Source organism: Delphinapterus leucas, chromosome 5, assembly GCF_059928025.1.
Source record: "Delphinapterus leucas isolate spDelLeu-1000000601 "Yukka" chromosome 5, BTC_Dleu_Yukka2, whole genome shotgun sequence".
NCBI lineage: Eukaryota > Metazoa > Chordata > Mammalia > Artiodactyla > Monodontidae > Delphinapterus > Delphinapterus leucas.
This window is the reverse complement of record NC_143133.1, coordinates 30,388,049-30,409,518: the sequence shown is the minus strand read 5'-3', so window position 1 is coordinate 30,409,518 and position 21,470 is coordinate 30,388,049. Positions and strand designations below refer to the sequence as shown.

Genomic DNA, 21,470 nt, shown 5'->3' with positions numbered 1-21,470 from the left:
GGCATTAAATAAAAAATAAAAGACACCAGAACAAGTTGAAAGAGACCATGGAAGAAAAGGGAAAACCTTTAACAGCCCTTTTCCCCTACTCTTTTGAACAAGGCATCTTGCATTTTCATTTTGCACTGGGTCCCAAAAATCATGTAACAGGCCCTGCATAATACTTTCATTACTAGCTTGTAATTGGCTACTTACATGCTTAATTCCTACTAGATTGGCCCACTGCTGAACACATAGCAGGCCAGAAGGAAATGTCAAACAAAAACAAATCTGGACATAGGTAAGAAGAGACCTTATTTAAAAGGATTATTGTGACTGGAGGAAAGGGACTATTGCAGTAGAGAATGCTCTGACCATAGGATCTGCAATGGTCTTTATAAGAAGAGGAGATCTGGACACAGACGTGCACTCACAGAGAAAAGACCTTGTGAGGACACAGAGAGAAGGCAGCCGTCCACAAGCCGAAGAGAGAGGCCTCAGAAGACACCGAACTTGCCAACCTCTTGACCTTGGACTTCTTGTCTCTAGAACTGTGGGAAAATAAATTTCTATTGTTTGAGCACAAAGGCTGTGCTATTTTTTAATGGCAGCTCTAACTAACAATCTTCTTATTTTTGAGGTACTTTATATATTCTGTTTATGTCCCTTCTCAGATATACATATTACAAATATTCACTATTTGACTGAATTGCCTTTTCACTATTTTAGTGATGTCTATCAAAGAATAGAAGTCTTTAACTTTCAGGAAGTCAAATCATTTAGTTCTTTTATGTTGTGGTTTGTGCTATTTGCAATAATTCCCAACTACTCCCTCTGCCTCAGCAGTCCCCAACCTTTTTGGCACCAGGGACTGGTTTCGTGGAAGACAATTTTTCCACGGAGGGGGGTGGGGGTGAGGGCTGGGCAGGGGGGAGGGGAATGGTTTCGGAATGATTCTAGCACATTACATTTATTGTGCCCTTTATTTCTATTATTATTACATTGTAATATATAATGAAATAATTATACAACTCACCATAATGCAGAATCAGTGGGAGCCCTGAGCTTGTTTTCCTGCAACTAGATGGTCCCATGTGGGGGTGATGGGGACAGTGACACCCGAAGTGTGTTGCTTATGTCCAGTCTACTCCGTGATCTCATTTTGGTCCCTGTCACTGCAGAAAACCCTGCTTCACAAGACAGGATGTTGGAAATGCAAGCAGGCTTTTCAGTGGTTTTGTGGCAGTCTCAGGATATTCCACCTTGACTTTAATCCAGAACATATGGAGATTTGAGGTTGTCTCAAACATACTTTTAAGGCCACCATCATTTGCAATCTCAAGCAGTTGATCCTCTTCTAGCATGGACAAAGTCATTCACCTGGCTTATTCACAAATGTGTCACGGATCCATTCCTTCCCAGTTCAGGGGTCTTTTGTGATTGGGAGGTAATGCTCAAACTCTTTTGAAAGCTGAGATAGGTGAACAGTTTTGAAGGTTTCATGGCTTCCTTGGATAGCCAGTCACCACATATTATACAAAGTGGGCTTGGAGAATGTGAATCACCTGTTGCAATGAACCTGTAATTTAAGTAGGACTCGGTATTTTCTTTTAAATGCAGCTTTCTTTTTGTGGGCAGTCTTAGAGTCTTCTGCTCTCTCATCATTGGGTCTTTCCCCCTTTTCAAAGAAGCTCTCCAGAGATATTTGTTTTTTACTCATTTTGGCTAGGGTTAGCTTGTGAGCTTACCAAAACTGTGACTGAGACAAGTGCACAGTGTGGGAAAGAGGCATGGACAGAGGTTGTAAACAAAATAATGGGCAAGCCATGCATGGACTAAAATAAGTGTCGGATTCTGACTTAAAGCCTGCCACCAGATGCAGCTCTACAATTGAAGTACATCAACTCACTTGCCAGTATAAAACCTGCCACCAGATGCAGCTTAATTGTCACTTGACAATCACTGATAGGGTTTTTTTTTTTAACATCTTTATTGGAGTATAATTGTTTTACAATGGTGTGTTAGTTTCTGCTGTATAACAAAGTGCATCAGCTATACATAAACAAATATCTCCATATCTCCTCCCTCTTGCATCTCCCTCCCACCCTCCCTATCCCACTCCTTTAGGAGGTCACAAAGAACCAAGCTGATCTCCCTGTGCCATGCAGCTACTTCCCACTAGCTATTTATTTTACATTTGGTACTATATATATGTCCAAGTCACTCTCTCACTTTGTCCCAGCTTCCCTGTCCTGCCCCTAAGTTCTTCAGAAACTTTTTTTTTTTTTTTTAGATTCCATATATATGTGTTAGCATATGGTATTTGTTTCTCTTTCTGACTTACGTCACTCTGTATGACAGTCTCTAGGTCCATTCACCTCACTAGAAATAACTTAATTTCGTTGAGTTTTATGGCTGACTAATATTCCATTGTATATATGTGCCACATCTTCTTTATCCATTCATCTGTTGATGGACACTTAGGTTGCTTCCATGTCCTGGCTGTTGTAAATAGAGCTGCAATGAACATTGTGGTACATGACTCTTTTTGAATTATGGTTGTCTTAGGGTATATGCACAGTAGTGGGGTTGCTGGGTCATATGGTATTTCGATTTTTAGTTTTTTAAGGAACCTCCATACTGTTCTCCATAGTAACTGTATCAATTTACATTCCCACCAACAATGCAAGAGGGTTCCCTTTTCTCCACACCCATTCCAGCATTTATTGTTTGTAGATTTTTTGATGATGGCCATTCTGACCGGTGTGAGGTGATATCTCATTGTAGTTTTGATTTGCATTTCTCTAATGATTAGTGATGTTGAGCATCCTTTCATGTGTTTGTTGGCAATCTGTATATCTTCTTTGGAAAAATGTCTATTTAGGTCTTCTGCCCATTTTTGGATTGGATTGTTTGTTTTTTTGATGTTGAGCTGCATGAGTTGCCTGTATATTTTGGAGATTAACCCTTTGTCAGTTGCTTCACTTGCAAATATTTTCTCCCATTCTGAAGGTTGTCTTTTCATGTTATTTATGGTTTCCTTTGCTGTGCAAAAGCTTTTAAGTTTCATTAGGTCCCATTTGTTTATTTTTGTTTTTATTTCCATTTCTCTAGAAGGTGGGTCAAAAGGATCTTGCTGTGATGTATGTCATAGAATGTTTGCCTATGTTTTCCTCTAAGAGTTTTATAGTGTCTGGCCTTATATTTAGGTCTTTAATCCATTTTGAGTTTATTTTTGTGTATGGTGTTAGGGAGTGTTCTAATTCCATTCTTTTAAATGTAGCTGTCCAGTTTTCCCAGCACCACTTATTGAAGAGGCTGTCTTTTCTCCATTGTATATTCTTGTCTCCTTTATCAAAGATAATGTGACCATATATGTATGGGTTTATCTCTGGGGTTCCTATCCTGTTCCATTGGTCTATATTTCTATTTTTGTGCCAGTACCATACTGTCTTGATTACTGTAGCTTTGTAGTATAGTCTGAAGTCACAGAGCCTGATTTCTCCAGCTCCATTTTTCATTCTCAAGATAGCTTTGACGATTCAGGATCTTTTGTGTTTCCATACAAATTGTGAAAATTTTTGTTCTAGTTCTGTGAAAAATGCAATGGTAGTTTGATAGGGATTGCATTGAATCTGTAGATTGCTTTGGGTAGGATAGTTATTTTCACAATGTTGATTCTTCCAATCCAAGAACATGGTATAACTCTCCAACTGTTTGTATCACCTTTAATTTCTTTCATCAGTGTCTTATAGTTTTCTGTATACAGATCTTTTGTCTCCTTAGGTAGGTTTATTCCTAGGTATTTTATTCTTTTTGTTGCAATGGTAAATGGGAGTGTTTCCTTAATTTCTCTTTCAGATTTTTCATCATTAGAGTATAGGAATGCAAGTGATTTCTGTGCATTAATTTTATATCCTGCTACTTTACTAAATTCATTAATTAGCTCTAGTAGTTTTGTGGTAGCATCTTTGGAATTCTCTATGTATAGTATCATATCATCTGCAAACAGTGACAGTTTTACTTCTTCCTTTCTGATTTGGATTCCTTTTTTTTTTTTCTTCTCTGATTGCTGTGGCTAAAACTTCCAAAACTATGTTGAACAATAGTGGTGAGAGTGGGCAACCTTGTCTTGCTCGTGATCTTAGTGGAAACAGTTTCAGTGTTTCACCATTGGGAACGATGTTGGCTGTGTGTCTGTCATATATGGCCTTTATTATGTTGAGGTAAGTTCCCCCTATGCCTACTTTCTTGGGAGTTTTTATCATAAATGTGTGTTGAATTTTGTCAAAAGCTTTTTCTGCATCTATTGAGATGACCATATGGTTCTTCTCCTTCAATTTGTTAATATGGTTTATCACATTGACTGATTGGCATATATTGAAGAAGCCTTGCATTCCTGGGATAAACCCCACTTGATCACAGTGCATGATCCTTTTAATGTTCCGTTTGATTCTGTTTGCTAGTATTTTGTTGAGGATTTTTGCATCTATGTTCATCAGTGATATTGGTCTGTAGTTTTTTTTGTGACATCTTTATCTGGTTTTGGTATCAGGGTGATAGTGTACGCATAGAATTAGTTTGGGAGTGTTCCTCCCTCTGCTATATTTGGAAGAGTTTGAGAAGGATAGGTGTTAGCTCTTCTCTAAATGTTTGATAGGATTTGCCTGTGAAGCCATCTGGTCCTGGGCTTTTGTTTGTTGGAAGATTTTTAATCATAGTTTCAATTTCAGTGCTTGTGAGTGGTCAGTTTATGTTTTCTATTTCTTCCTGGTTCAGTCCCAGAAGGTTGTGCTTTTCTAAGAATGTGTCCATTTCTTCCAGGTTGTCCATTTTATTGGCATATAGTTGCTTGTAGTAATCTCTCATGACCCTTTGTATTTCTGCAGTGTCAGTTGTTACTTCTCATTTTCCATTTCTAATTTTATTGATTTGAGTCTTCTCCCTTTTTGTTTGATGAGTCTGGCTAGTGGTTTATCAAGTTGGTTTGTCGTCTCAAAGAGCCAGCTTTTAGTTTTATTGATCTTAGCAATTGTTTCCTTCATTTCTTTTTCATTTATTTCTGATCTGATCTTTATGATTTCTTTCCTTCTGCTAACTTTGGGGTTTTTTGTTCTTCTTTCTGTAATTTCTTTAGGTGTAAGGTTAGGTTGTTTATTTGAGATGTTTGCTGTTTCTTGAGGTAGGATTGTATTGCTATAAACTTCCCTCTTAGAACTGCCTTTGCTGCATCCCACAAGTTTTGGATCGTCATGTTTTCATTGTCACTCGTTTCTAGGTATTTTTTTTATTGCCTCTTTGATTTCTTCAGTGATCTCTTGGTTATTTAGTAGTGTATTGCTTAGCCTCCATGTGTTTGTATTTTTTACAGATATTTTCCTGTAATTGATATCTAGTGTCATAGTTGTGGTTGGAAAAGATAGTTGATACGATTTCAATTTTCTTAAATTTACCAAGGCTTGATTTGTGATCCAAGATATGATCTATCCTGTTCCATGAGCACATGCGAAGAAAGTGTATTCTGTTGTTTTCGGATGGAATGTCCTGTAACTATCAATTAAGTCCATCTTGTTTAATGTGTCATTTAAAGCTTGTGTTTCCTTATTTATTTTCATTTTGGATGATCTGTCCATTGGTGAAAGTGGAGTGTTAAAGTCCCCTACTATGAATGTGTTACTGTCAATTTCCCCTTTTATGGCTGTTAGCATTTGCCTTGTGTATTGAGGTGCTCTTATGTTGGGTACCTAAATATTTACAATTGTTATATCTTCTTCTTGGATTGGTCCCTTGATCATTATGTAGTGTCCTTCTTTGTCTTTTGTAATAGTGTTTATTTTAAAGTCTATTTTGTCTGATATGAGAATTGCTACTCCAGCTTTCTTTTGATTTCCATTTGCATGGAATATCTTTTTTCCATCCCCTCACTTCCAGTCTGTATGTGTCCCTAGGTCTGAAGTGGGTCTCTTCTAGACAGCATATATATGGGTCTTGTTTTTGTATCCATTCAGCCAGTCTATGTCTTTTGATTGGAGCATTCAATTTAAGGTAGTTATCAATATGTGTGTTCCTATTACCGTTTTCTTAATTGTTTTGGGTTTGTTTTTGTAGGTCTTTTCCTTCTCTTGTGTTTCCTGCCTAGAGAAGTTCCTTTAGCATTTGTTGTAAAGCTGGTTTGGTGGTGCTGAATTCTCTTAGTTTTTGCTTGTCTGTAAAGGTTTTAATTTCTCCATCGAATGTGAATGAGATCCTTGCTGGGTAGAGCAATCTTGGTTGTTGTTTTTTCCCTTTCATCACTTTAAATATGTTCTCACACTCCCTTGTGGCTTGCAGAGTTTCTGCCAAAAGATCAGCTGTTAACCTTATGGGGATTCCCTTGTATGTTATTTGTTGCTTTTCCCTTGATGATTTTAATATTTTTTATTTGTATTTACTTTTTGTTTTGTTTTTTTTTGCAGTACACAGGTGTCTCACTGTTGTGGCTTCTCCCATTGTGGAGCACAGGCTCAGTGGCCATGGCTCATGGGCCTAGCCCCTCCGCAGCATATGGGATCTTCCCAGACCGGGGCACGAACCCGTGTCCCCTGCATTGGCAGGCGGACTCTCAACCACTGTGCCACCAGGAAAGCCCTGTATTTAGTTTTTGATAGTTTGATCCATATGTGTCTTGGCGTGTTTCTCCTTGGATATATCCTGTATGGGACTCTCTGTGCTTCCTGGACTTGACTGACCATTTTCTCTCTCATGTCAGGGAACTTTTCAACTATAATGTCTTCAAATATTTTCTCAGTCCCTTTTCTTTTCTCTTCTTCTTCTTGGACCCCTATAATTCAAATGTTGGTGCGTTCAATGTTGTTCCAGAGGTCTGTGAGACTGTCCTCAATTCTTTTCATTCTTTTTTCTTTATTCTGCTTTGCGGTAGTTATTTCCACTGTTTTATCTTCCAGATCACTTATCCGTTCTTCTGCCTCAGTTATTCTGCTATTGATTCCTCCTAGAGAATTTTAAATTTCATTTATTGTGTCATTCATCATTGCTTGTTTGCTGTTTTTCTTCTAGGTGTTTGTTAAACGTTTCTTGTAATTTCTCCATTCCATTTCTAAGATTTTGGATCATCTTTACTATCAGTATTCTGAATTTTTTCAGGTAGACTGTCTATTTCCTTTTCATTTGTTTGGTCTGGTGGGTTTTTACCTTGCTCCTTCATCTGCTGCATATTTCTCTGTCTTCTCATTTTGTTTAACTTACTGTGTTTGGGGTCTGCTTTTCCCAACTGCAGGTTCATAGTTCTTGTTGTTTTTGGTGTCTGCCCCTGTGGGTAAGGTTGGTTCAGTGGGTTGTGTAGGCTTCCTGGTGGAGGGGACTGGTGCCTGTGTTCTGGTGGATGAGCCTGGATCTTGTCTTTCTGGTGGGCAGGTCCACGTCTGGTGGTGTGTTTTGGGGTGTCTGTGAATTTACTATGATTTTAGGCAGCTTCTCTGCTAATGGGTGCAGTTGTGTTCCTGTCTTGCTAGTTGTTTGGCATAGGGTGTCCAGCACTGTAGCTTGCTGATTGTTGAGTGGAGCTGGGTCTTTGTGTTGGGATGGAGATCTCTGAGACAGCTTTTTCCATTTGATATTACGTGGGGCTGGAAGGCCTCTGGTGGACCAATGTCCTGCACTCAGATGTCCCGCCTCCGAGGCTCAGGCCTGACACCCAGCCAGAGCACCACGGCCCTGTCACCCACATGGCTCAGAAGAAAAGGGAGGGAAAAAAAAGAAAGAAAGAAAGAAGAGAGCAACCAAACCAAAAAAACAAATCCACCAATGATAAAAAGCGCTAAAAACTATACTAAAAAGAAAAAAAAAAACAACGGACAGACAGAACACTGGACAAATGGTAAAAGCAAAGCTGTACAGACAAAATCACACAAACAGGTGTACACATACACACTCACAAAAGGAGAAAAAGATAAAATATATATACAAAAAAAAAGGAAGAGAGCAACTAAATAAATAAATCTACGAAGCTCTAAATACTAAACTAAGATAAACATACAACCAGAAACAAATTAGATGCAGAAAGCAAACCCCAGGTCTACAGTTGCTCCCAAAGTCCACTGCCTCAATTTTGGGATGATTTGTTGTCTGTTCAGGTATTCCAGAGATGCAGGGTACATCAAGTTGATTGTGGAGATTTAATCCGCTGCTCCTGAGGCTGCTGGGGGAGATTTCCCTTTCTCTCCTTTGTTCGCACAGCTCCTCGGGTTCAGCTTTGGATTTGGTCCTGCCTCTGTGTGTAGGTCGTCTGAGGGCGTCTGTTCCCATCCAGACAGGACGGGGTTAAAGGAGCAGCTGATTAGGGGACTCTGGCTCACTCAGGCCGCGGGGAGGCAGGGGTATGAGATGCGGGTAGAGCCTGCAGCGACAGAGGCCAGCGTGATGTTGCAACAGCCTGAGATACAATGTGTGTTCTCCCGCGGAAGTTGTCCCTGGATCATGGGGCCCTGGCAGTGGCGGGCTGCACAGACTCCCGGGAGGGGAAGTGTGGATAGTGACCTGTGTTTACACACGGGCTTCTTGGTGGCAGTAGCAGCAGCCTTGGCGTTTCATGCCCGACTCTGGGGTCCGCGCTGATAGCTGCGGCTCACGCCTGTCTCTGGAGCTCATTTAGACGGTGCTCTGAATCCCCTCTCCTCGCGCACCCAAAAACAATGGTGTCTTGCCTCTTAGGAAGTTCCAGACTTGTTCCGGGACTCCCTCCCAGCTAGCTGTGGGGCACTAGCCCCCTTCAGGCTGTGTTCATGCATCCAACCCCAGTCCTCTCCCTAGGATCTGACCTCCAAAGCCCAAGCCTCAGCTCTCAGGCCCCACCCGCCCTGTCAGGTAAGCAGACAAGCCTCTTAGGCTGGTGAGTGCTGGTCGGCACTGATCCTCTTTGCGGGAATCTCTCCGCTTTGCCCTCTGCACCCCTGTTGCTGTGCTCTCCTCTGTGGCTCCGAAGCTTCCCCCCCACCCACCCGCTGTTTCCACCAGTGAAGGGGCTTCCTAGTGTGTGGAAACTTTTCCTCCTTCACAGCTCCCTTCCAGAGGTGCAGGTCCCATCCCTATTCCTTTGTCTCTGTTTTTTCTTTTTTCTTTTGCCCTACCCAGGTACGTGGGGAGTTTCTTGCCTTTTGGTAAGTCTGAGGTCTTCTGCCAGCGTCAGTACGTGTTCTGTAGTAGCTGTACCTCATGTAGATATATTTTTGATGTATTTGTGGAGAGGAAGGTGATCTCCATGTCTTACTCCTCCGCCATCTTGAAGCTCCAGTTACTGATGGGTTTTGTATTTTTTTAAATAAATTTATTTATTTATTTATTTATTTATGGCTGTGTTGGGTCTTCATTGCTGCTCACAGGCTTTCTCTAGTTGCAGAGAGCGGGGGCTACTCTTCATTGCAGTATGAGGGCTTCTCATTGCAGGGGCTTCTCTTGTTGTGGAGCACGGGCTCTAGGCACGTGGGCTTCAGTAGTTGTGGCACACGGGCTCAGTAGTTGTGGCACATGGGCTCTAGAGCGCAGGCTCAGTAGTTGTGGTGCATGGGCTTAGTTGCTCCGCAGCATGTGGGATCTTCCCAGGGATCGAACCCGTGTCCCTTGCATTGGCAGGTGGATTGTTAACCATTGCACCCCCAGGGAAGTCCCCACTGATAGGGTTTTAATATGAGTCTGAAAGCGATTGATTTATTATGTTCTCTGTGCAGTCAACCCTCTCTGCTAATGATAATCTGTATTTGCAGCCGCTCCCCAGCATGTTAGCATCACTGCCTCAGCTCCACCTCAGATCATCAGGCATTAGATTATCATAAGGAATGCACAACCTAGATCCCTTGCATGTGTATTTCACAGTAGGGTTTGCACTCTTATAAGAATCTAACACCACCGCTGATCTGACAGGAGGTGGAGCTCAGGCGGTAATGCAAGTGATGGGGAGTAGCTATAAATACAGATGAAGCTTTGCTCACTGGCCTGCCGCTCACCTTCTGCTGTGAGGCCTGGTTCCACAGCCCAGTACTGGTCCATGGCCCGGGGGTTGGGGACCCCTGAGCTGCCACATTCTATCATCCAAGGTCCAATCAGGAGACAAAAACTATATCAGTTATTTAAATGGAAAAGTTTAGTATAAACGACTGTAAAGTAGTAAAATGTAGTGAGCTACTAAAGGAGATAAAAGAGGATTCTAAGAGGTACAGAAATGGCATCTGCAGATAGCAGCTACCACCTTTAACATTAGTGGAAAGTGAATAAGGAAGGAAAATTCAAAATTTAGAGGCCTCCCACACCAAGGTTGAGATGCATAACTCCAAGGAGATGTGTGGCTGCCACAGGAACCTTCAACCTTCTCGTGGCAACGGAACTGCTACAGGACATGAGCCACAGCAGCCCCACCACTGGGTGACAGAGAACTTGATGGAGGGCACAGACCTCAGCTGGTCAACAGGACTCACTGACCACAGCTCAGGTCTCAAGATGTGGACTTGTTAGTCAAAATGCTCCTAGCAAGGGAGTGAGGAAAGAGAAGGGAAAGGAACTCAGGACCAAGAAGACTGAGAAGGAGCCAGACAGGTAAGAGGAAAAGGTATTATGGAGGGCATTATGCTAAGTGAAATAAGTCAGAGAGAGAAAGACAAATACTCTATGATATCACTTATATGTGGAATCCAAAAAAATACAATAAACTCGTAAATATAACAAAAAGGAAATAGACTCAGGTATAGAGAACAAACTAGTGGTTTCCAATGGGGAGAGGGAAGAGGGGAAGGGCAAGAGAGGGGTATGGGATTAAGAGGTACAAACTACTACGTATAAAATAAATAAGCTACAAGGATATTGTACAACACACAAATACAGCCAATATTTTATAATAACTATAAATGGAGTATAACCTTTAAAAATTGTGAAACACTATGTTGTACACCTGTAACTTATATGATATTGTGCATCAACTATATCTCAAAAAAAAAAAAAAGGAGTCAGACAGGTAAGAGGAAAAACAGAAAGGTGGGAGGTAACAGAATCTGAGAGTCAATGACTGGTGCTGCTAAGAGAACTGTCTCAACACCAGCTTTTTGTATTTGCAAATTTCCTCTATGAGGTTTTTTCTTCTAACCCATCTTCATCTAATCCTACTTAACATTTATACCTTTCAATATCAATTTAGATATCTCCTCTTCTGGGTGCCTTCTCAAATCTGCCCCTTAAACACGTGGTTAGGTGCTCCTTTGGCCGCTAAATGCATTTGCACTTATCCTTGTGATAAAATTTAAGCTCCTTAAACTATGAGATTATGTTTTATTCCTCACCGTATCTCCGGATCATAACACACTTCTCAGCACATTGTTAGCATTTCAGCATTTGATAAATTTTTTTTAATCTTAATAAATTGCTCTTTTCTCTGTCCCAAATCACTTTTGTTATACTTCCGTCAAGGCACTTATTACCTATTATTATTTTTGTGTGTTATTTCCTCTCCCCAAGAAACCATTAGCTCCTACTACTATGATTGACAAGCACTGTGTATTGCACAGAGTAAGCATTTTCTAAATATTTGCTGTATAAAATGTCACCAAACTCATAAAAGGTGATTAAACTATAGTAAGACTGTTTCAGGATTGGCTTTTGAACTGTGTCTGAAGACATTTCCTTTTATAACTTTATCAGGAGGCATGCAAGAACCTGGGGGAGTACTGTTTTAAACTCATTTGACTACATGAAGCAAATTAGCTTAAATGGAAAGGGGGGAAGTTTCTTCCTATTAGGAGTAGGGCTGCTGTGGAAACTCTGGAGTGAGCTGGAATCAGGCCCTTCATTGCAGGCAAGAGCATTCTCTGTTCCTACCCTCCTGCACATCCTCTGCTTCCATCCTCCCACTCACAGTGGCCTTTCATTCATTCCTTCATCCTTTTCTTCCTTTCTTTTCTTCCCTGATAACAATGATGGAATCACAAGGTGAGGGAGGGAAATGCTGTTGAAAAGCATTCCTGGGAATTCCTTCCCTGGAGGTCCGGTTGTTAGGACTCCAAGCTTCCAGTGCAGGGGGTGAGGGTTGGATCCCCGGTAGGGAAACTAAGATCTCACAAGCCACGAGGCCAAAAAAACCAAAAAACAAAAGCCTTTCCCTAAGGTTGGCAATGGCCTCCTACAGCTCCAGAATTTACAGATCCTCCATTCAAGAGAGGTTCCAAACTGAGATTGAATTATTTTATCCAGCCCCACACTGAGAGCGAAGGGACTTTGATTTACCCAGTTTGTGTCAAGTGCCTACTCCTGGTCCACTCAACTGCAGGGTCTTGCAGCAAAAGCATGGCTAAGAGTTATCCCTGTAACTGCAGCAATGGATCAGTAGGGGATAGAGGTTAGGAAGGATAGGAAACTAAAGAACTAGACAGAAAGAACCTACTACATTATCCACTACACAACCCACCCAGGTCAGAGTTTAAGAGGAGGAAACCATGTCTCGGGGGGAGGAAGGATCCTAAACAACTATAGGGTTGGCCCTAGATTTAATGGTCAGCAGTCCAATGTAGGCAGTGGTGTAGGGTCAGGTCTGATGTGACTCGGTGGACACGAAGGGCCTAGATCTCATCCCTAGTCACATCAGATACGGCCACTTACGGGGCAGAGGCTCCTTCAGCAGCTCCTTCGGTAGCTCCCATCTTGCTCAGTTATGTCTGACCAATTGGTGAAGGCTGGCCTGCAGGTGAAGGCACTGGAGCTGGGGACAATGGAGGCTTATGATTTCTAGTGTGTTTTGCGTCTAGCAGCATATCATTATCCAAACTGACCACTTTGAAAGGCAGCATTTTTTTATGTAGCTAAATATGTTCTTGTAAGTATGTATAGTTTATCACATCTCATACCACTTGTCCTATATTTATTATAGGAGAGGATGACATTGAGCAAGCTGTATATTTAATGTCTCATTTGTTTTACTAATGGAAAAATGACAGAGGAAATTAACCCAAAAAAACCCAAAACCCACTGAATTTTATGGATTTGACCATCAACTCTGCTGCCTCATATCAACTGTTAACTACTTTCTTAAAATCATATGGACTTTTAAAAAAATCTTAACTCATAACTCATTGACCAGAATGGGCCCCAGGGCCAACCTACCACCAAGTGAAATCTGACCATGTGTTGTTTAAAGGCAGAGCTGGGACTGCTCCAGGACTAGCACGACCCATTGCTTTTCCTCTGCTACACACATTCCCCAACCACATCTCTGCCCTAGCCCTTTACAGATGTGTTACACCTGTAAGGGTTATCTGCATTTTTAAACTAAAAGAAATAAAACAATTATCAGAAATTTTAGGTGTAGGAGAAGTGAGGTTGTAGAAATAGAAATGAATGTAGATACAGAATTTCCTGTCCTTTCAAATGAGATCGCTGTATAAACATCTTTATTTAAGTTGGTCCACGGTGTTTTATACTATGGGGTGTGGAGTTGAAGGAGTCTAGCAAAATTAGTTAAAGAATATTTTAATTACTTTGGTTCCGTATCATCCTAATTTGTAATCCAACACCTAAAAACTGTTCCCCTTTCTACAAAGAAATAAACCATTTTTTATCCATCTAGTTTTTTTATTTCTGTGCATTCCTTTCAGATCAACTGCACGAAACAGAAAACTCTTCTTATTAATCGCATCTCTCTAGGCACACCTACATATTGTCCACCAGATGGCAATGGAAGCCCACCAACAGTTTATACCATCAAGACAAAGGGCTGGGGGGAGGTTGCTTTCTATCTTTTTTAAACCTAATTGTTAAATGGAGGAGGGTTGTTGCATTTTAGAGCCTTAGGTATTGGGCTTTTTAAAAAGCCTAATTAAAAAAAAAAACTTTTAGAAAGATATGTTAATGACAGTGTTTTTAGTACTCTAACTAGATTACATTTTCTGGTGATTTTTTTCAATGAAACAAAATGGTACTGAACATCACTGCTTGGGTAAAGTTTGCTAAGATATATTTTTTAAGTTCTCAGTAATCTGCTCATTGAAATGTTTGGCTGGGAGAGGAGTAGAAAGTGGCGTTCTTCTATATGCTTGAAATCTCTTATGCTTTTTCTCACCCAACTAAGGCACACGAGAGAATATCCTCTTCACAGACCTCATCAGCTGTTGGAAACTGGGTCAGCTACTTTTGCACTTGGATTCTGGAGTCTTTCAGGCAACCATCCCTTCTTCCTCTATGACTTCCCCCATGTCTCATCCCACTCACTGAATTATTGGGATAATTGTGAGCTTGGGGGGAGTTTCTTAATCATTTTGAGTTTCATATTTCTCAACCTGAGAATTATTTTTTAAATGTCTGCTATTTTGTGGAAATAATATTTTAATGAACCTAAAACAATGCCTGGCTCTTGGTAGGTGCTCAAACTATAGCAACAATTATTATTTTTGCCTCCAATTTCTACCTTATTTTGAAAGTGAACATGTGACTTATTAACCATAGTGAGTTGTATAGTGTTATCATTTTTGCCTCATGATAAATGCAACAGAATTCTTGCAACAGAATTATGACTGTGCCTATGGTTTATGTGTGCAGGTTAACTATCAAAATTTACATATTTTATGTCTATAAAGAACTCAGGAACTCACGTATTTGCAGCCGTTACGATTTTTGGTTTCTTTAGCCTGGTAGGCTGAATACAACAACATAGTACACACACACACACACACACACACAGAAGAAATGTCACCTCAGCTCAGAGTGTGTCTCAAAGCACATATTTTCCAAACTTCAGATGAGGGGGGAGAAACTAATAGATCTCAGAACCGCTGGCTCTCCAGCTCTTAGTTATGGAGAAAGTATATGGATTTTATGCTTCAGTTATGCAACTTATAGCTCCATTGGAGTTTCATGGAAAACAAAGTAAGAACTTTTTTTGTCTTGGAAACTAGACAGGAAATCCCCCACTTTACTCATATATCATAAATCTCAGGAAATAAGAACAGCTAGGCCTAGAGATCCTTTTTGGATTAAGCTTGTTCAATCTACAGCCGGGTACCATGTGATCCAGTGTCTGTGGGGAGTCTCATTAGAAGATAATGGCACTAGTTTTGATAAATAATAAAGATCTTTATTATTATAAGTTTCCTTAGAGATGTAATACAGAGGGCTTTCACTGAGAAAGCAGAAAGGAAAGCTTCCTACAATACCTCTGTATATATTTCCTCTCTCCGAAGTTCCTTATTCATGATAGCTAAAATCTCCTACTGCTCTTTCAATCCCCCAGTCCCTCAGAGGGACTTTGCTTCCACTTTGTTCACTACCTTCTTCCCACATGATGTAAAAGTGAGAAGCCATGGGTTCCAGTGTCCCTGTGTACCAGCCACACCCAGAGGACGGCTGGAGGTCTCCTGGTTATTCTTCTCTTCTTGGTAAGAAGCATGTGGCATCCCCTGGAATGTGTATTTCTCTTTTCCTGAATGTTTGCCTACATTCCCTACCTTGTTATATTTAAAAGGAGAAAATTTCATGGGAGAAATTCTTGTTTAAAATAACTCTCTCTTGTACCAAGTTTCCTGTAGCTTAAGCCCTATATTATATGCTTGCTAGCATGTGATAAGGGTTATTTTAGTCTATTACACAGCAACTGTGCATAGGAATCTACTTGATTTCTACTTTTCATTAGTGAAGAAGAAGGCTATTATAAGAAAAAAAAAAAAAACCTTTTTGAAAGAGACTATGAACCAAGAAAGTAAAGAAACTCGACTTCAGTACCTGAATATAATATAGAGGAAAAGAAGGACCTCACAGGAAGGACATTGTTTAGTTTACTAAGGCTGCCATGACAAAATACCACAGGCTGGGTAACTTAAAACAATAAAAATATTTTCTCATCGTTCTGGAAACTAGATGTCCAAGGTCAAGGCTTCAGCAGGGTGGGTTTCTTTTGAGGCCTCTCTCCTTGGTTTGCAGACAGTATCTTCCCTCTGTGTGTCCTCACATGATCTCTCATCTTCTTATAAGGACACCAGCCAGATTGGACTAGGGCCCACTCATATGACCTCATTTTACCTTAATTACCTCTTTAAAGGTCCTATCTCCAAATACAGTCACATTCTGAGTTATCAGGGGTTAGAACTTCAACATATGAATTATGAGGGGATGCAATTTAGCCCATGACAGATATTTGAATTTTACTGGAATTAGAGTTGTGTATGCCTTTGAAGACTTTAAGGATATTAATAAAGGTTTTTTAATTACTGAAAATATCAAACTAAATGAAATCCAAATGACAAATAGAATGACAGGCTATGGAATCTGGAATTAGGAGAAAGTAGCTAAACCTCCCTCCCAGTGTGGGGATACCTTCTCCAGGATTCCCAGGATCTGTGCTTGAAAGTATTTCATGTATCAAAATTCAACTCATTTGTCCTTGTTCTGACATCTGAAGCAACAGGCTTACCACTCTTCAGAAGAAAGCTTTCAAAGCTTTTAGGAAGTTTATCATTTTGCCTGGTCTTGTCTTCTCTAGTCCAAACCCCCCAAATTCCTGGACATTTTTTACATGGCAAGCCTTTTAGACATCTTGCCGTCATAGTGTTTTTTAAAAGTATGGCTCTCTAAATGAATTGGTATCTTCGACATGTTTTTAATCTGGCATTTTTTGAATAGGGAATTGCGTTTCACACAACTGATTTTTTTCACGTAATTGAAGTTTATCCTTTCAAGTAGTAACAGAAAAATTAACTTAATCTTCTGTAAAACAGAAACACTCCTTCTTATGATATTTTAACTTACAAAGTTTCATTTAAAAAAATCAGCCTTTTTTTTTTTTTTAAATACTGAGCAACAGTATATCAACTTTACCTGCTTCCAGCAGATGGCACTAAAGATTGTACAAAGTAATTTTCGTCTAGGGTAGAGCTTCCCAGCCCTTTCATGTCATAGCAGAGCTGGAAAATAAGAGCATTTTTTCCTGGATAAGTAAACAGTGTGTTGCAGCCGAAGAAGAGGCGCATCGGGGGTCACCTAAAGGCCCCCTCTGGTTCTGAACTGTGTTGATTTTACATTCATATGTTGAAGCCCTAACCACCACCAACCCTCATGTGCCCGTAATGGAAACAGGGTCTTTGAGGAGGTGATTAAGGTTAAATGAGGTCAGAAGGGTAGAACCTTGATCTGATAGAACTGGTGCCCCTGTAAGAAGGGAAGTCCCTGGTGGCGCAGTGATTGAGAATCTGCCTGCCAATGTGGGGGACACGGGTTCGATCCCTGGTCCAGGAAGATCCCACATGACGCGGAGCAACTAAGCCGCGGCCTGCGCTCTAGAGCCTGTGAGCCACAACTACTGAGCCCGTGAGTCACAGCTACTGAAGCCCGCGTGCCTAGAGCCCATGCTCTGCAACAAGAGAAGCCACCGCAATGAGAAGCCCACGCACCACAACAAAGAGTAGCCTCTGCTCACCGCAACTAGAGAAAGCCCGCGCACAGCAACGAAGACCCAACGCAGCCAACAATAAATAAATAAATGAATAAAAATTAAAAAAAAAAAACCCAGAAGAGACACCAGAGAGATAGCTCTCCCTTCACCGTGTGAGAACACAATGAGAAGGTGGAGGTCTGCAAGCCAGGAAGAGGGCTCTCACCAGAACCTGACCATGCTGGCACCCTGATCTCAGACTTCCAGCTTCCAGAACTGTGAGAGAATAAATTTCTGTTGGTTGAGCTACCCAGGCTATGGTATTTTGTTATGGCCGCCTGAGCTAATACACCATCTTTCTACAACAAACAATAACCGGCAAGAGGAAAAGTAATTGGCAAAATGGGAACATTGTTGAATGGGTGGCAAGATGATCAGTGTCAACATCAGGCACCCATTAACCCATTAGGAGGTGTTTCAGTATCTTAAAGGCCTAAGAAAGTACTGCTGGTGTAGAAAGCCAGGGAAATTCCAGACCCATTTTAATCTGTACCTCATCAACAGGAACGGTGGGAATACACTATAGCTACTAAGAGGTTCCCTTAGGATTGCAAAGAGGGGCATTCCTTCCCTCAGTGGACTTTCAAATGTAAATGAAAAGATGCCCTTTGGAACCTTGCTGCTCAAAGTGTGGTCCAGGACCAGAAGCATCAGCATCACCTGGGAGCTGGCCAGAATTTCAGAATCTCAGGCCTTCCCAAACCTACCAAATCAGAATTTGCATTTTAACAAGACCCATGAGTGATTCATAGGCGCTTTAAATTTTGAGAAGCATCACTTTACATCTTATATCAGCAAAACAAAAAGAGAAGAGTAAGCCTGGTTCTAAAGCTTCAAAGAAGCTCAATTTTGGGAATTCCCAAAAGTGGCACTCCAGTGGTTAGGACTCTAAGCTTCCACAGCTGGAGGTCTGGGTTCAATCCCTGGTCGGGGAACTAAGATCCTGCAAGCTGCGTGGCACAGCCAGAAAAAAAAAAAGGAAAAAGGGGGGGAAAAAAAAGCTCACTTTTTTGTTTGGTGGAAATACATTTGTGGCCTAGGAGAGTTTACCCTGGATTTGTGAATATTGGGACTTATGAACAAGGAACTTTGGGAACCTAACCTGTTCATATGTAAAAGAGTTTATAAGGTTCTAAAAATGGGTTGTATATCCCTGCTGTCAATGCCCTTCAGAATACCAGGTTAGAAATTCTCAGATGGTAGAGACCTGTGGGCTATGTTTATCATATTCTCAGTGTAATATACAGGGTTGTTCAATTTAACTAATTGCCCCAGACTGCTGTGCATTTAAGTTCTTCCATTTTTTCAATATTCTAATGGTGATTGCTGCTCTCACTGTGCCTATATCAAGTGTTTCCTTCTCCCGCCTCATGGTTCATTGTTTCTAACTTGCTGGGGGCTGGATAAGTGGATAACTACAGAAATTACGGTATAGCTAAAATAATAGCCAAATATTCTAAGTGAGAACTTGAGAGAATTTTCTGTAAGTGCACTTTTGCACGTAGGCTGACTATGTGCTAATTATTTGCCTAAAAATCCCACCTTTCTTTTAGGATCTTAGTTTGTCTTAGACAGTTGAGACTTAAATGATAGCTAAATTACATCAACATAAGTGATCAAAAGATATGAACATCAGAGAAATTATTTCTTCCCATCATAATATGTCCTGGAACTCAACTTAGAATGCCCTAATCAGGGGTCCCCAATTTCCGGGCCACAGACCAGTACCGGTCCACGGCCTGCTGGGAACCAGGCCGCAGAGCAGCGGGTGAGTGAGTGAAGCTTCATCTGCCGCTCCCCGTCCCTCCCCGTCCCTCCCCATCCCTCCCCATCCCTCCCCATTGCTTGCATTACTGCCTGAACCATCCCCCATCGCCCCCACCCTGTCTGTGGAAAAACTATCTTCCACGAAACTGGTCTCTGGTGCCAAAAAGGTTGGGGACAGCTGGCCCTAATAAAAAGGAGAAACAAAGATTCACAATGAACGTGAGAAAAAAATAACACAAGTTTGTAGGAAAAAAATCAAGAAATAAATATAAGAAAGTAGGATTATATGTAAAGGATCCTGCATAGGATCTTCAGGGACACATTACATCCTATTAATCTTTGTATCCCCAATACCTGGCCTACTAAAAATGCAATAAATGTGTAAAGAGATCAGAAAAAGGAGAGGAAAGAAGAAAATCATGTCTTCATATTGGGAGAGGGACATCTAATAGGGAATGCCACTGAAAGAGGAAAGGTATTCTACAAAGGTCACATGTAATTTAAAAACTAGAGGGAAAAAAAAAAAAAGCTGAGGAAGATGGGAAGCCAGGTACAACAGAGAGGGACCTGGATTAGCATTTTTTGAGATAAAAATAGGTGTTCAGTTGTCCAAGGCTCCCACAACTTCTGTTACAGAGAATGTGAGTCCTAAATTGGGGGTGACAAATAGTGGCACGTGTGTCAGAATTTGACATTCAGCAAAAATGTCCCTCCTGCACCTGTGGCAGGGCTTACTTTCAATTATAGCACTTTTTCCCATTGAACACAAACTGGGCAACAGCATTTATCTTCACATCGCCCATCAAAACAATTAAGATTGACGCTACCATATTTGACACTCCTGGAACAAAGTATCACTTCTAATGACTGGCAAAAGATTGGAGAAATGTCCTGAAGAAAAGGACCATCGTTTCCTGATGTTGAAAAGAATGAACCAACTCAGCTTAACTTTGCGATTCAAAGCAGTGGTCCTCAAATTTTCTTGTGCATCAGAAACACCAGGAAAGCTTGCTATTGGGTCGCATCTCCAGAGTTCAGTAGGTCTGTGGTGGGACCTGAGAACTTGCATTTCAAACACTTTGAGATTTGCCATTCTAAATGTCACTGGAACAAATTCTAAATATGTAAAACTGAAAATCCTTTGACAAGCAAAATAGTACATAATAATTAGCATAGCTTTATGAAGAAAAATGTAAATTAATCAAGTATACTACGTATTGAATAGAGCAAAGACTTTGGAGCTAAACAGACTTTGGCTTGAGCTCTGGTTCTGCCATTTACAGGTTCATGATTTTTACTAAGATTACTTGAACTCTATATAAGCCTTAGTTTTCTCTGGTAAAATGGGGATAAGAAAAATATCCAATAGAGTTATTGTGAGGACTAAATGGGGGGGGAATATATCTAAAGTGACTAGCACAGTGCCTGGTACATGGTAAGCATTCATTCAATCCTTCATCCTATTCCTCATTTTCTTCACTGAGAGCAGTCATGGGACTTAAAGCAGTAGAGTGAAATAACATATCTTCATAAAGGTTGTAGGATCTGTCATGCAAAAGATTCTTACAAGCATGCTAGAAAATACCACGGTGAATTAGCGGACAGGTGGAAAGAGCTTAGGTGATAAAGACTGTGGGGAAGATGGGTTAAAACACAGAGTCCCCGTCCTCCTTCTTCAGGAGTCTCCCTTAAAGAGACGGGGCTCAATTTCAGTCCATATACCTGTGATTAAAATGGGCTTCTTATACCCCAAAGCAGCGGTCCCCAACCTTTTTGGCACCAGGGAACAGTTTCGTGGAAGACAATTTTTCCACGGACGAAGCAGCGGGTCGGGGGGATGGTTCAGGCGGTAATGCGAGCGATGGGGAGTGGCAGGTACCAGTCCGTGGCCCGGGGGTTGGGGACCCCTGCCCAAGAGGATACATTCCAAGTACAGAAAGCCAATTGGCTCGTTATTCCCTTACCCTTATAAAAGCAGCCCTTAATACAGGGCTTTTCTCTGAGCCATTTTTCAAAGGCAGCATTGGAATCTGTAATCGTGTAATCTTCTCGATGAAGCAGAGTGTGGTCTTTTGCTTATGTGGGGGCTTAGGTTTTTGCAGAAAAGCTGGAAATGCTGTAGAAAAGTGCTTGCCCCTTTTCTGTAGATGGATGATGTATTGTTGAAAATCCTAAAACTCAGAAAGTACAAACTATTACAAAAGACAATTGTGGACTGTATATTTGATGATACTAATGAATTATTTTTAATGATTTTAGGTATAAAAACGGTATT

The 21,470-nt window shown here is 40.9% G+C and overlaps 1 long non-coding RNA gene across 5 annotated transcripts in view; it reads right to left on the bottom strand.

Moving 5' to 3' along the window:
• LOC149749110 (uncharacterized) overlaps positions 1 to 21,470 on the bottom strand; it is a 94,989-nt gene that overhangs the window by 71,464 nt on the left and 2,055 nt on the right. The window contains exon 2 of one of the 5 annotated variants that reach the window (XR_016393216.1): positions 10,109 to 21,366. The exons of 2 other annotated variants lie outside the window; for them this stretch is intronic. This is a non-coding gene — a long non-coding RNA (uncharacterized LOC149749110). Of the gene's footprint in view, positions 1 to 10,108; positions 21,367 to 21,470 lie in introns of those variants that run through there. 2 more of the 5 variants (XR_016393217.1, XR_016393218.1) reach the window with 2 other exon arrangements.